At 42.2% G+C, this 12,687-nt stretch overlaps 1 long non-coding RNA gene across 1 annotated transcript; it reads right to left on the minus strand.

Moving 5' to 3' along the window:
• Nucleotides 1-1,602: 1,602 nt before the first annotated feature.
• Nucleotides 1,603-4,926, minus strand: LOC311440049. Its single transcript, XR_014695179.1, has 2 exons — nucleotides 4,796-4,926; nucleotides 1,603-1,960 (listed from the first exon to the last, which is right to left on the minus strand). It is a non-coding gene; the product is annotated as an uncharacterized lncRNA (long non-coding RNA).
• Nucleotides 4,927-12,687: the final 7,761 nt, after the last annotated feature.

Here is a 12,687-nt window from a genome sequence, read left to right on the forward strand (position 1 = left end):
CTTCTTGGCCACCTGAGCACACTGCTGGCTCATATTCAGCCGACTATCAACCATCACTCCCAGGTCCTTCTCTGCCTGGCAGCTCTCCAACCATTCCTCTCCCAGTCTGTAGCTCTGCTTGGGGTTATTGCGCCCCAGGTGCAGGACCCGGCACTTGGCCTTGTTGAACTTCATGCAGTTGACCTCAGCCCATCGGTGCAGCCTATCCAGATCCTCCTGCAGAGCTTTCCTACCCTCAAGCAGATCGACACACGCACCTAACTTGGTGTCATCTGCGAACTTACTGAGGGTGCACTCGATGCCCTCGTCCAGATCATCGATGAAGATATTAAAGAGGACCGGCCCCAGCACCGAGCCCTGGGGGACGCCACTAGTGACTGGCCTCCAACTGGACTTGGCTCCATTCACCACGACTCTTTGGGCCCGGCTATCCAGCCAGTTTCTAACCCAACGAAGCGTGCACCAGTCCAAGCCAAGAGCAGCCAGTTTCTTGAGGAGAATGCTGTGGGAAACAGTGTCAAAAGCCTTGCTGAAGTCAAGGTAGACCACATCCACAGCCTTTCCCTCATCCACCCAGCGCGTCACTCTGTCATAGAAGGAGATCAGGTTCGTCAGGCATGACCTGCCTTTCATAAAGCCATGCTGACTGGGCCTGATCGCCTGCTTCCCCTTCAAGTGCTGCATTGGTGGATAGTGGGCTGAATATGAGCCAGCAGTGTGCTCAGGTGGCCAAGAAGGCCAACGGCATCCTGGCTTGTATAAGAAGCAGTGTGGCCAGCAGGGCTAGGGAGGTGATCATCCCCCTGTACTCGGCTCTGGTGAGGCCACACCTCGAGTACTGTGTTCAGTTTTGGGCCCTTCGCTACAAGAAGGGCATGGAGGTGCTCAAGCGAGTCCAGAGAAGGGCAATGAAGCTGGTGAGGGGTCTGGAGGACAAGTCCTACGAGGAGCAGCTGAGGGAGCTGGGATTGTTCAGCCTGGAAAGAAGAAGGCTCAGGGGTGGCCTTATCGCACTCTATGGGTACCTTAAAGGAGGCTGTAGCGAGGTGGGGGTTGGTCTGTTTTCCCACATGCCTGGTGACAGGACAAGGGGAAACGGGCTGAAGTTGTGCCAGGGGATATTAGGAAGAACTTCTTTACTGAAAGGGGTGTTAGGCATTGGAACAGGCTGCCCAGGGAAGTGGTTGAGCCTCCATCCCTGGAAGTCTTTCAGAGACATTTAGATGTAGAGCTTAGTGATACGGTTTAGTGGAGGACTTGTTAGTGTTAGGTCAGAGGTTGGACTCCGTGATCTTGGAGGTCTCTTCCAACCTAGATAATTCTGTGATTCTGTTGCAGTCTCCCAGCTCAGAGCCAACCACCTATTAGTGTGGCACAACGGATTTATGTGTTCCTTGCACTAGCTGTTCCTTCACCTCTTCTTCACATACAAGGACACATGTCTCTTTCACGCTCCTTCAGGAGTAAACAAGCCAGGAGAGATTAAAGCCTCTTTCTTCAGGTCAGTAAGACCCCTGCCTTTGTTTTCAGGCCCTAACAACTCAGGTGTCTTCTGGACGGTGTTTCCGAGTCAACTTAGCTTTATGAGATTTATTTATGGGGTTAATAAAAGGCAAGTAAAGAGCACTGGGTGCGTGGGGAGTCTGGGCTCCTCCAACACGCACACACATTACATCAGGCAGCTGCTTTTTATGCTCCTAGGCTAATACATGTTCGTTACTACTTCTAGAAAAGGCAGGGTTATTATAATTAGTTCTTAGATTCCGAACCCTCCCACTGGCGCATGTGTATCAGTCCCCGGTGGTCCCCCTGGGGGTCTCCCATGCTGAAGGCTCGTAGTCTTCCTCCCAGCCTTTGTCCTTGTCCTTTGTCCATCTTGGCGGATATCAGGCATTGCCTCTAACTCTATACAAGAAAGAGAGAAAAGCACATCTTTCTACTTTGTCAGCTACTGGCAGACCTAGAGAGGAAAAAAAAAATAAGTTGTTAATTAAAAAGTGATGTTGTTTTAAGGCATTTCACCAAATATGTAATATTTGGTAGAAACCAGACAACAAATGAAAGGGAAGAAGAAACAGTAGAAGGTACTTGCATGGCCTTAATTTACATGGCAATGGACAACAATGACAATCTGCAATGATTTACAAGTGCCTTACACCATTCACCCTGGAGACAGAAAAATGGGATTCCCATATGATGTAAGGGGATTACAATCCCTCTCAAAATACAAGAGCCTAGGGGACACTACAGAGTACTGAAAATGTTAAGGCTAGGCAGCACCAAACTCAACAGAGAAGGGAGGCTGAGTCTCTCTGGCTGTTCATGTAACAGAAAAGAGCCTCAGATTTTAGCTCTAAGCAATGATTTGTAGTGCCAGGTGGGGAACTAGTTCTTCTTAAGCCAGGGACCATTTCAGCATCTTTAAAGCTACATGTACAGAAAGGCTTGAAGGCTCTGTGGAACCATGTTCCTGGCACAAAAATCTGGGGACCAGGACTGGGCAAGTGGGGCGCAAGTGTGTTGGGGAGCAAGCTCTCTGGGCTGATTACTAGGTGTGGTGGTTCCGCTCAAGTGGGCAGCCAAGCTCCACCACAGCCGCTCTCTCACTCCCCTTCCTCAAAGAGGAACGGGGAGAAAATATGATGAAAAGGGCTCAAAGGTTGAGATAAGGATGAGAAGATCCCACAGTAATTATTGTAACGGGCAAAACAGACTCAGCGCAGGGAGATAGTAAGATTTATTACTCATTACTAACAAGCTAGAGAAGTGAGAAACAAAAGAAACCAAAAGCACCTTCCCCCCCATCCACCCTCATTCACCTCCTCCCCCCGAGCAGCGCAGGGGAACGGGGGAATGGGGGTTATGGTCAGTCTACAGCACTCTCTGCCTCTCCTTCTCAGTCACTCTCATCCCCTGTGCTGTGGGGTCCCACCCATGGGATGCAGTCCTTGATGAACTGATCCAGCGTGGGCTTCCCACAGGCAGCAGCTCTTCCAGAACTGCTCCAGATATGGGTCCGTACCACGGGGTCCATCCCTCAGGAGAAAACTGCTCCAACCTGGCTCCCCCACGGGCAGCAGCTCCTGCCAGGTCACCTGCTCCTGTGTGGTCTCCTGTCCACGGGCTACAGGTCCGGCCCGGAATCTGCTCCAGCAGGGGTCTTCCACAGGCAGCAGCCTCCATTGGTGCAGGTCCTCCTGCTCCACCGTGGTCTCCTCCACAGGCTGCAGCGTGGAACCCTGCTCCACCATGGTACTCCATGGGCTGCAGGGGGACATCCTGCTTCACCATGGTCCTCACCACAGGCTGCAGGGGACTTCTGCTCCGGCGCCTGGAGCACCTCTCCCCCTCCTTCACTGACCTTGGCGCCTGCAAGGCCATTCCTCACTCCTCTCACTCTCTCAGCTGCTGTGTGGTGCAGAGTTTTTTTCCCTGTCTTAAATATGCTCTCACAGAGGCGCAAAACATCATCGCTTATTTGCTTGGCTCTGGTCAGCAGTGGGGCCCTTACCAAACATGGGGCAGCTTCTAGATCTTTCTCACAGAAACCACCCCTATGGCCCCCTGCTACCAAAACCTTGCCACATAAACCCACCACATTCCACCCCTCACCTCTGTTAAGAGCATATTTAAGATTAATCACAATACACTCTTACTTTACAATTATCACAACCTTCACAAACTTCACTTACATCAAAACGAAAAAGAATTCACCACACCAAAATAAACATATCATCACAGCACTGACAAGGTGGACATTTTACACACGTACCACACCTCGTCCCTTCACCACATGAACATCTCACAGTTACTGCTTTCTTAAATTCTTCACAACTTGTACATTCATAACAATCATCCTGTCCATATTTTGCCCGTTACTTCTATCAACTATCATCCTTATCTCAAATTCCTTGAGCCCCACGTTGGGAGCCAAAAAGGACTGTGGTGGTTTTACCGTGCTGGGCAGCTAAACACACCACAACCGCTCCCTCACTCCCCCTCCTTAGATGAGCAAAGAACAACTCACAGGTTGAGATAAGGATAATTTAATTAAAGGGAAATAATTAATAATAATAATAATAATAATAATAAAAGAAATATTATTATGAACTAAATTTAACTAAAGGGAAAAAAAAGGAAAGGGGAAAAGGGAGGGGGAAAGGGAAAAAAAAAAGAGGAAAACAAACAAATAAAACAAATAAAGGCTATGTGGAAGTGCAGAGGAAAGAAATTACTCTCTACTTCGCACAAATGAGCGATGATTGACCACGTCCTTGAAGCAGGGCCTCAACGTACGTAGCTGGTGTTTGGGAGGAGGACTGACATTTTCATGAGAGCCCACCCCTCCCCTCTTCTTCCTGTTTCCACCTTTTATTGCTGAGTGTGACATCATATGGTATGGAATATCCCTTTGGTTGGTTTAGGTCAGCTGCCCTGGTGATGTTTCTCTTATTTTTTGCCCACCAGTAGACACAACACTGGTGTGATAACACTGCTGTTCCAGCTACAAGTGCAGAGCACAGCACTGTATGGGCTGCTGCAGGGAAAGTTAACATTCCAGCCAGACCCAGTACACCAGGGCTTTAAACTAGGCTTGATGGGGGAAGGGAGGGGAGCTAAAGGTGACAGAGAAGGGCTGGGGGCAGTTGTCACTACTGTCTTCAACAGTGACAGGGAAAAACTTCTGTTATTTCTGAGCTCTCCCATAGGATTGTCTGAGGGCTCCTCAGAGAAGGTAGCGTTCCCAATCCCCCACCCAGTATCTTCTTCTTGCATCCCCCAGGGGTAACTGTACCTGCTGCTTCCCTAAAGTGCCTGTACACCAACGCACGGAGCATGGGAGATAAACAGGATGAGCTCAAGTTCTGTGTTCGGTCACAGGGCCACGATCTCATCCACACTGAGACGTGGTGGGACAACTTTCATGACTGGAGCACAGTCATGGAGGGCTATATCCTCTTTAGGAAAGACAGGCTGGGGAAGTGAGGGGGTGGGGTTGCCCTTTATGTGAGGGAGCAATTAGAGTGTACCCAGCTCCAGCTGGGGGAGGGTGAAGGACAAGTGGAGAGCTTGTGGATAAGAATTAAGGGGTGGGCTGGTATGGGAGATGTGGTGGTGGGGATCTACAGGTCTCCAGATCAGGAAGGGGGAAGTCGATGAGGCCTTCTACGAGCAGCTGCTAGTAGCCTCACAATCATGAGTGCTGGTCCTGAAGGGGGACTTCACTTATCCAGACATCTGCTGGGTAAGCAACTCAGCCAGGCACAAGCAGTCCAAACAGTTCCTACAATGCATTGAGGACAGTTTTCTGATGCAGGTGGTGGAGGAGCCAACGAGGCGGGGGGTGCTCCTGGACCTCATTCTTACCAACAAGGATGGCCTTGTTAGGGATGTGAAGGTTGGGGGCAGCTTGGGATGCAGCGACCATGAGATGGTGGAGTTCCCGATGGAACTAGGCAAAGGAAGTAAGGCTAAAAGCAGGATTGCTACCTTGGACTTTTGAAGACCTGCTTGGGAGTATCTCATGGGATAGGCTGCTAGAAGGCAAGGGTACTTGTTTGTGAGAGCTGGGCTACATTTAAGCAGCACTTCTTCCATGCTCAGGATCGGTGCATCCCAAAGAGTAGCAAACTGGGGAAGGGGGACAGAAAACCCGCGTGGATGAGCAAGGAGCTCATCAATAAGATCAAAAGGAAGAGGAAGGTCTATGAAACGTGGAAAAAGGGCCTGTCCTCTTGGGAGGAGTATAGATGTGTTGTCAGGGCCATCAGGGACGTGACGAGGAAGGCTGAAGCCCACCTAGAGATGAGGCTTATAAAAGAGATAAAGGATAATAAATGTTTTTTCAAGTATCTAAACAGCAAGAGGAAGACTAGGGATAATGTGGGTCCCTTGCTGAATGAGGGGGGTGTCCTGGTCATGGGAGATGCTGAGAAGGCAGAGATACTGAATGCTTTCTTTGTTTCAGTCTTTGCTTCAAGGACACTCCCCCGGGACTCCTCACCCCTGGCAATAGGACAAAGGGTCTGGGAAATGGAGGGCTCCCTCGTGGTGGACGTGGGAGTGGTTCAGGAGCATCTGAGTGGGCTCAACACACACAAATCCATGGGTCCCAATGGGATGCATCCACATGTGCTAAGGGATCTGGCAGATGTGATCGCTGAACTGCTCTCTATCATCTTTGAAAGGTCCTGAAGAACAGATGAGGTGCCTGAAGATTGGAGGATAGCCAATGTCACTCTGGTCTTCAAGAAGGGCAGGAAAGATGATCCAGGAAACTACAGGCCAGTCTCACCTCTGTCCCTGGAAAGCTATTGGAGCAGCTTGTTCTGCTTGCCATCTCCAAGCAATTGGAAGAGAAAAAGGTTATGAGGAGTAGAGGACTGGGGATGTAGTGGAATCTCATTGTTCTTAAACTGTTGTAGATTTAGTACTTCTGTGATGAGTGACTCATATTCAGCATTTCACTACTTCAATTGGCTGGTGATTTATCCAAGGCTATGGTTTGACAATAGAGCAAGTCTGACTTTCAGAATCCTAGCACCAGATTGAAAATGATACAGTCACAGAATAGTAAATGCCCATCTGCTGTAAACTCCTTCTATTGCATTAGAGGGGGTTATTTCGAGGGTTTGTGGGTATTTTGTTTTTCCTGTGACACACAGGGTTGAGTCAGGCCCAGTTTTGTCAGTCTGCACCACTCTAATCTTATGTGGTTTGGCTGCTCTTCCTTCAGCAAATGTACAGGCTGTGTGAGCTTTCTGACAGTGCCTTGGATCCAGAAAGTGCCTTGGGTCCAGCCACAGAAAATGAGACTGTATGCCTGGAGTTGCCTGGCTTGTATCTGTACTACCTTGAGATCTGGAAGTACACCAGATCAGCACAGACAGCCTTGGAGCTGAAACCACGTGGTGCTAGGCCTGGCTCCTGCTTGCTTTAACTACAGAATTCTGACCAACACGCAATGAGAAAAACATTCCCAATACAAGTTTTTGCACCACTGTACATTTATTCCTAGCATAAATTTCCTAGTTCACTGACCACCACAATTCTCATGAATATGCAGTTACCCAAATGCTCTGGAGGAACTATATTTAAAATACAAAAAGCAAGCTGGGTATTTTTCTCTCCTTCCAAACTATAGTTTAATAGCCACGTTTATTTTTGTTTGTTTTTAAACTTTTGAAATTCCCTTACCCTATATTTAGGAAGGAATACAGGTAATATGGCTTAAGTAAGACTAAGTAGTAAATTGTGGTTAGAGAATAGTTCCTGAACAAAAATAGAGGGGGGAAAAAAAAAAAGTGGAGATTGAAGATCAGATGCAAGAAAGACACAGGCAAGGATAAAAAAAAAAAAAAAAGGCAGATACAAGAAGAGTGCAAAGCAGTGCAAAGAGCCAGAGGAAAGGAGAGTAAACTGATAAAAGGCAAGTGGTAGAAAGGAAGAATGAAGGTTTTAGAAGAAAAATAGAAATAGGAATTAGAACTCTTAAAACTCAGTATTTACAAAAAGATCTTTCCAAATAACATTCTGGGTTGGAAACATTTTGATTTTAAATTTATATTATAAGTGCTTTCACACTTTTCTCACTGTTCACATGGCCATTACTTTAGGCTAACATGTTAAAGATAAGAACTGACTGAAAATTGAAATTCTCCATCTTGAATTTTCAGCAGAACTTAGAGCTAAGCACGCAAATTCTATCAAACATCCTGGAAAAATTTCCCTCGACTTTTTATTTGTTACCTAGGTTCTTTCTTATTTACATATGCTCTCTAAATTGAGAATATCTTCGAGTCTTTGGCCCATCACACTTTTAGATTTTCTTCTTTGTTATAGCCAGATACAAATCCCAGAACTACCACTTCTCACTGACTTTTAACAGTATGTCTTTCCTATACAACAATGCAACTAAATGGTTAGCAGACAGATAGCATATATGCCTATGGGTAGCCCTAAGGCTAATTTTAATGCATACTCATAATATTTAAGAAGTGATGCTGTACTTTACAAACACATTGAATTTCAATGCTGCAAACTTACTAAAGCAGAAATGAAATACATATTTATGTAAATATATACTATGTATTATACAAACACGCTATTTTTAATATACATCTATATAATTTATATAAATTCTAAAAAAAAAAAAATAAATAAAACAAACATTTCCCAAAACACTTAGTTTAAGGATGAAGTCCCAGATCCTTTCAATCTGGTTTTCTTTATTATGATTTAGTACTGATACAAGTTAGTGTTCGTGAAATCAGTAGGATTACAGTGATCTTTAAATCAAAGACATACAGGGAATGACGACCATATGGACCACTGTACATAGCTTGCTTTCCTGATCCTTTTACTCAATATAAATAAACTAGCTTATTACCACCTGTACTTCTACCTGAATTGTGTGACTTTCAAGGTCACACTCTTAAAATAATTTAAGTATCACTTATTTTCATAATACATATTTGAATGGATCTTTAATAAAAGGTGTTTTCATCTCATAAGCTAAATGTAACTAATCTAACAAATCCTTTCCAATTCACTTTAAAAATAACACTACAACTAATATCCTCCTCTTATGGCAGCAACTGCCCACCTGACTTCCCTGTAGATGTCAGGGTAGATGACTGCAAATCATTCTGAAAATGGCTTTACAGTGATTAACATTAGTTATTTTACCTATATTGTTCTACTTATGTGCAAAGCAATATCTAGTATTAAGGTGTCTATTTCTTAGCCAGTCAGGTGGGAAAACACATAGTCCCAATCACAAGAACCAAAAGCTTTTGCACATGGTCGAGGGGGATTTGAATCACTCCACTCGAAAACTGCTCAGTGCTTGCTTTCATTTGAGAAGCTGCTGCTAAAAACAGCCAAGGTGGATCTACTTTCACCGATCATCTGGTATTTGCAGCTCCCAGTACAGAGGAGAAACTGCAATCAGTTTTGAGACAAGAACCTCAGACATTCCCAGCAATTCTAATTTAGAAATGTTTTGTTCTGCTGCATCAACCAGTACTCTTCTGACAGTCAAAGAATAATCACTCTGATCACAGAAATGAACTTCTGCAGTTTGAAACAGCATATATACCTTGAAATTATTTCTATCTTTGAATGCAGGTAATCTCCCAAGACAGCCTGTGTTTCAAGACACCAGACACAGACACCCTGACAATTTTCTGCTACCTTCTTAACAGAAGAAAACCGCTCTGTGTTTCACTCTTGGGTATTTATTTTTAATCAGAGAAAGGAAGTCTGTAACAGGCAGCTCCAAACCTAACTTACATTGACTGAAATCAAAGTGAAATTACAGTTTTTTTGATTGTATAGGGATGCTAGTGGAGGTGAAGAGCCATCATATCAAGTGTTATTCTTCCCTATTGTCATATACTAGGACTCTATCGGAAAGCCTTGTTTTACATTTTGTTATTTATATTTATGTACATATTCAATATATTTACATACTTAAAAGTATATATGTTCATATATATATTTATAAATTTATATAAATAAGCATAACTATATAAGTTCATATATATTCATTTATAATAAAAGAATATGAAGTTAAATTTATACATTTAATACATGTATATGTATAAGAGTATATCTATATCTGTATAAAAGTATAACTTCATACATTTCTCTATGTTATATACTTTTATTTAATATAAGTTAATAAATATTAAGTATTTGAATTACTAATTTACTCATACCAGCTACTTTTATTTTATATATATTTGATATGAATATATACACAAATAAAAGCAACTGGCTTGAATACTAGTTATGTCAAAAAAAATAAAATAAAAAAGACATGAAAATAGTGTCACTTCCCTGTTTCAAATTTTAAGTTATCAAATTTAATTGGTGGGATTGCTTACCATAGGGAAGGAGCCTGGTGATTTTTGAAGTACATGGAGCTACAGACACAATTTTAGTCTGACCAGAAATAGAGGTCCCTGGCCCTCATCATTATTATCACGTGGTGTAGATGAAACTCTAAGTCATAGACTAGTTGGGCCTCCTGTTACTACACTGCACTTTATTCTTTGAATACAGTAACCACCAAAATAACAAGACTCCTACAGAAGCAGAGGCCAGCAAACTCATAAGACCAAGTAGTTACTGTTTGAGGGGGACCTGTCATCACATAATGTACCTAAAGGAACTGCAGTAGATTAAAATGCTCTGGGGATTTATGAAAAAGTTGGTCTGAAAATAACGTGAGAAGAAGTAACAGACTGGATTTATTTAAATCAGTAGGGGAATAATGCTTTCATACCTAGCGTTTTAAGAGCTAAGAGTTTATCATTTTTTCAGCCAGGTTTAATTGTGGCCACAATTTTATGAAGAGGTCAACCTAGGGAAATATTATGTGGTTTGGGGTAGTTTTCCAGGGGGAGGCTGGGGTGGTGAGGGGGGTGTTTGGGGTATGGTTGTTCAGTTGGATGGTGGTGATAGTTAGGGTTCAGTTTGAGCAGGAAGCTCACCCTACTCATACTGCAGCCTCACATATCCCAGGATGGCTTATGCAAGGAGTTCAATAAAAGTCCAGGGGAAGGTGGTGGAGGACAGTCAGGGCACCTCTTTTCAGCATCAGAAGAGGTCACACATTTGTACCCAGGATGAAAATGTGTGGGAAGTGCATAGAACAGCTGAGGGTTTGTGCAATAACAAAAATAATTTACCGTTCCAAGTCAGAATAATAATCACAATTTCAGATGCCTCATTACATTATAGATTAATGATCTACATCTGATTTGCACTTCTTTTAATGAATAACTGAGATAATTTTACGTATTGTACCGTTCTATACTACCATTAACACCTATACACAACATGGTAAATGACAGATACCATCCCTGGATTTTCTGTTAGTGATCAGCATTTATTCTGACATAGACCAACTTAAAAAATAATAATAATAATAAAAATCACTCATTAATCAACCATGAATCATGCTGCTGAATAATTTTATGTTTCTCATTCCTGAGCAGTTAATTGCTATTTGAAATGTGAGCTATGCTCATTAAACTCTATGGTTACTTGGTACGCTTGATTTTCATTTGGGCAAGATAAAGTTCCTAAAAATATGTTTTCTTTTCAGAAATATTTGGCATTTTCCTTTATTGTAACAAGCTTTTTAGGTTTTTCTAACAATGAAGTCACTAAGTGTATGTTTTCCAGGAAGAATCCCCAAATGGTTATAAATTCAAAAGGAACCAATACATTTAACATTTCAGCTGGATGTGCATGCTATGGAACATTCTGGTAAATACTCATCTCTACTAACCGAGCATGGGTGTTTCTAGAATTAGACCTAAGCTGTCTTTAGGAAAAAAAAAAAAAAGTCCCATAAATGCCAACAAAGCAAGAATTTAACCAAATGGACAATGGAAATGTCTAGCATTCAAGAGCATTCATGCATTTCTAGATTCTGAAGTTCTCTGTTGTCCACTGGTACCTCACTTCACGTAGTATGAAAGAGATGTCTTAAACTTGTCAGGACAAATAATAAATGTGTGAAATATAATCTCCTGTTCAAACAATGAAATTCAAGAACTGATCTTAGATTTAATGCTAGAAATAAAATAAAAACATACCAGAGGCTGTATATTTGTAGATCTGCCTGATCTTACCATGTGGCTGTGTTCCCTTCCTTATGCAATACCTCTGGCTTATAATCATGGACTTTTTAATAGCACTTTAATTTAAATTTAATCCCACCTTCATATCCTCTGTACTAAAAAGAATTTTCTGAAGTTAGAAATCATTATGAAGTTTAAATCAGTTTGAACTACTGATCACGTTTTGGACTTATTTAAAATAACTTCTCTAATATACACATTAAAATCTCTGGTGAGGGCAGTATTAGATCTGTCAAAGTGTTATGAAATAATATTATTATTAATAAATAATAACTCCTGTAATAAAAATACAGGAAAAATGTTTTGTCCTATGTAATTCTTCTCCATATTATTCCTATTTTGTACTTCACGATGATTCAACAATAGAGTTGAAGTTACGTGTCTATATATGCAACAAGATATCAGGATAAATAGTTTTCCCTAACCACCAACAGTAAAGGACATGATAAAACACTCTCCGCTGACAAAATAATTGCAAAAATATGATTAGTCACATTTTGTTGGCATATGAAAGCCACTTGAGAAGATTTCTCCTGATAATTATATGGTTTAATCAAGTGATCCTGGAAGTGATTATACAATCCTGACAAACTATTTTTTTCCCGTTAAGATCTTAGCTATATCTTTAGCGTAGCCAGTTGTAGGTCTTCTGGTTTGCTGCAGGCTTTGCCTTGGCACCATACATATGCATAGCCTGTTATCTTATTAGCAGATAAAAATCCAAGTTTTGAATACCCTGGACTGTGATGGAAAGTGCTTCTTTCTTGCAAAGACAGTTTGAGGTCACATGCAACACTGGTTCATAGACGAGACTACATGGAGATGAAAATAAACTATTCCTGGATGGCAAACTCTCTTCATTGTCAAAACAAAAGATAATTTCTCAGTATCAAAAGTAATGTTCACATATTTTCAGGACAGACATGATAGTTAGGAATTTTTCTTTTAGTTTGCTATTCTTTCTGTTGTCATTTTGAAGAATTCACAAATCATCTACACACCTTAAATACCTTAAAAATTTGAAAAATTT

The sequence above is a fragment of the Aythya ferina genome (genome assembly GCF_964211825.1).
Source record: "Aythya ferina genome assembly, chromosome: 7".
In the NCBI taxonomy this organism is placed as follows: domain Eukaryota; kingdom Metazoa; phylum Chordata; class Aves; order Anseriformes; family Anatidae; genus Aythya; species Aythya ferina.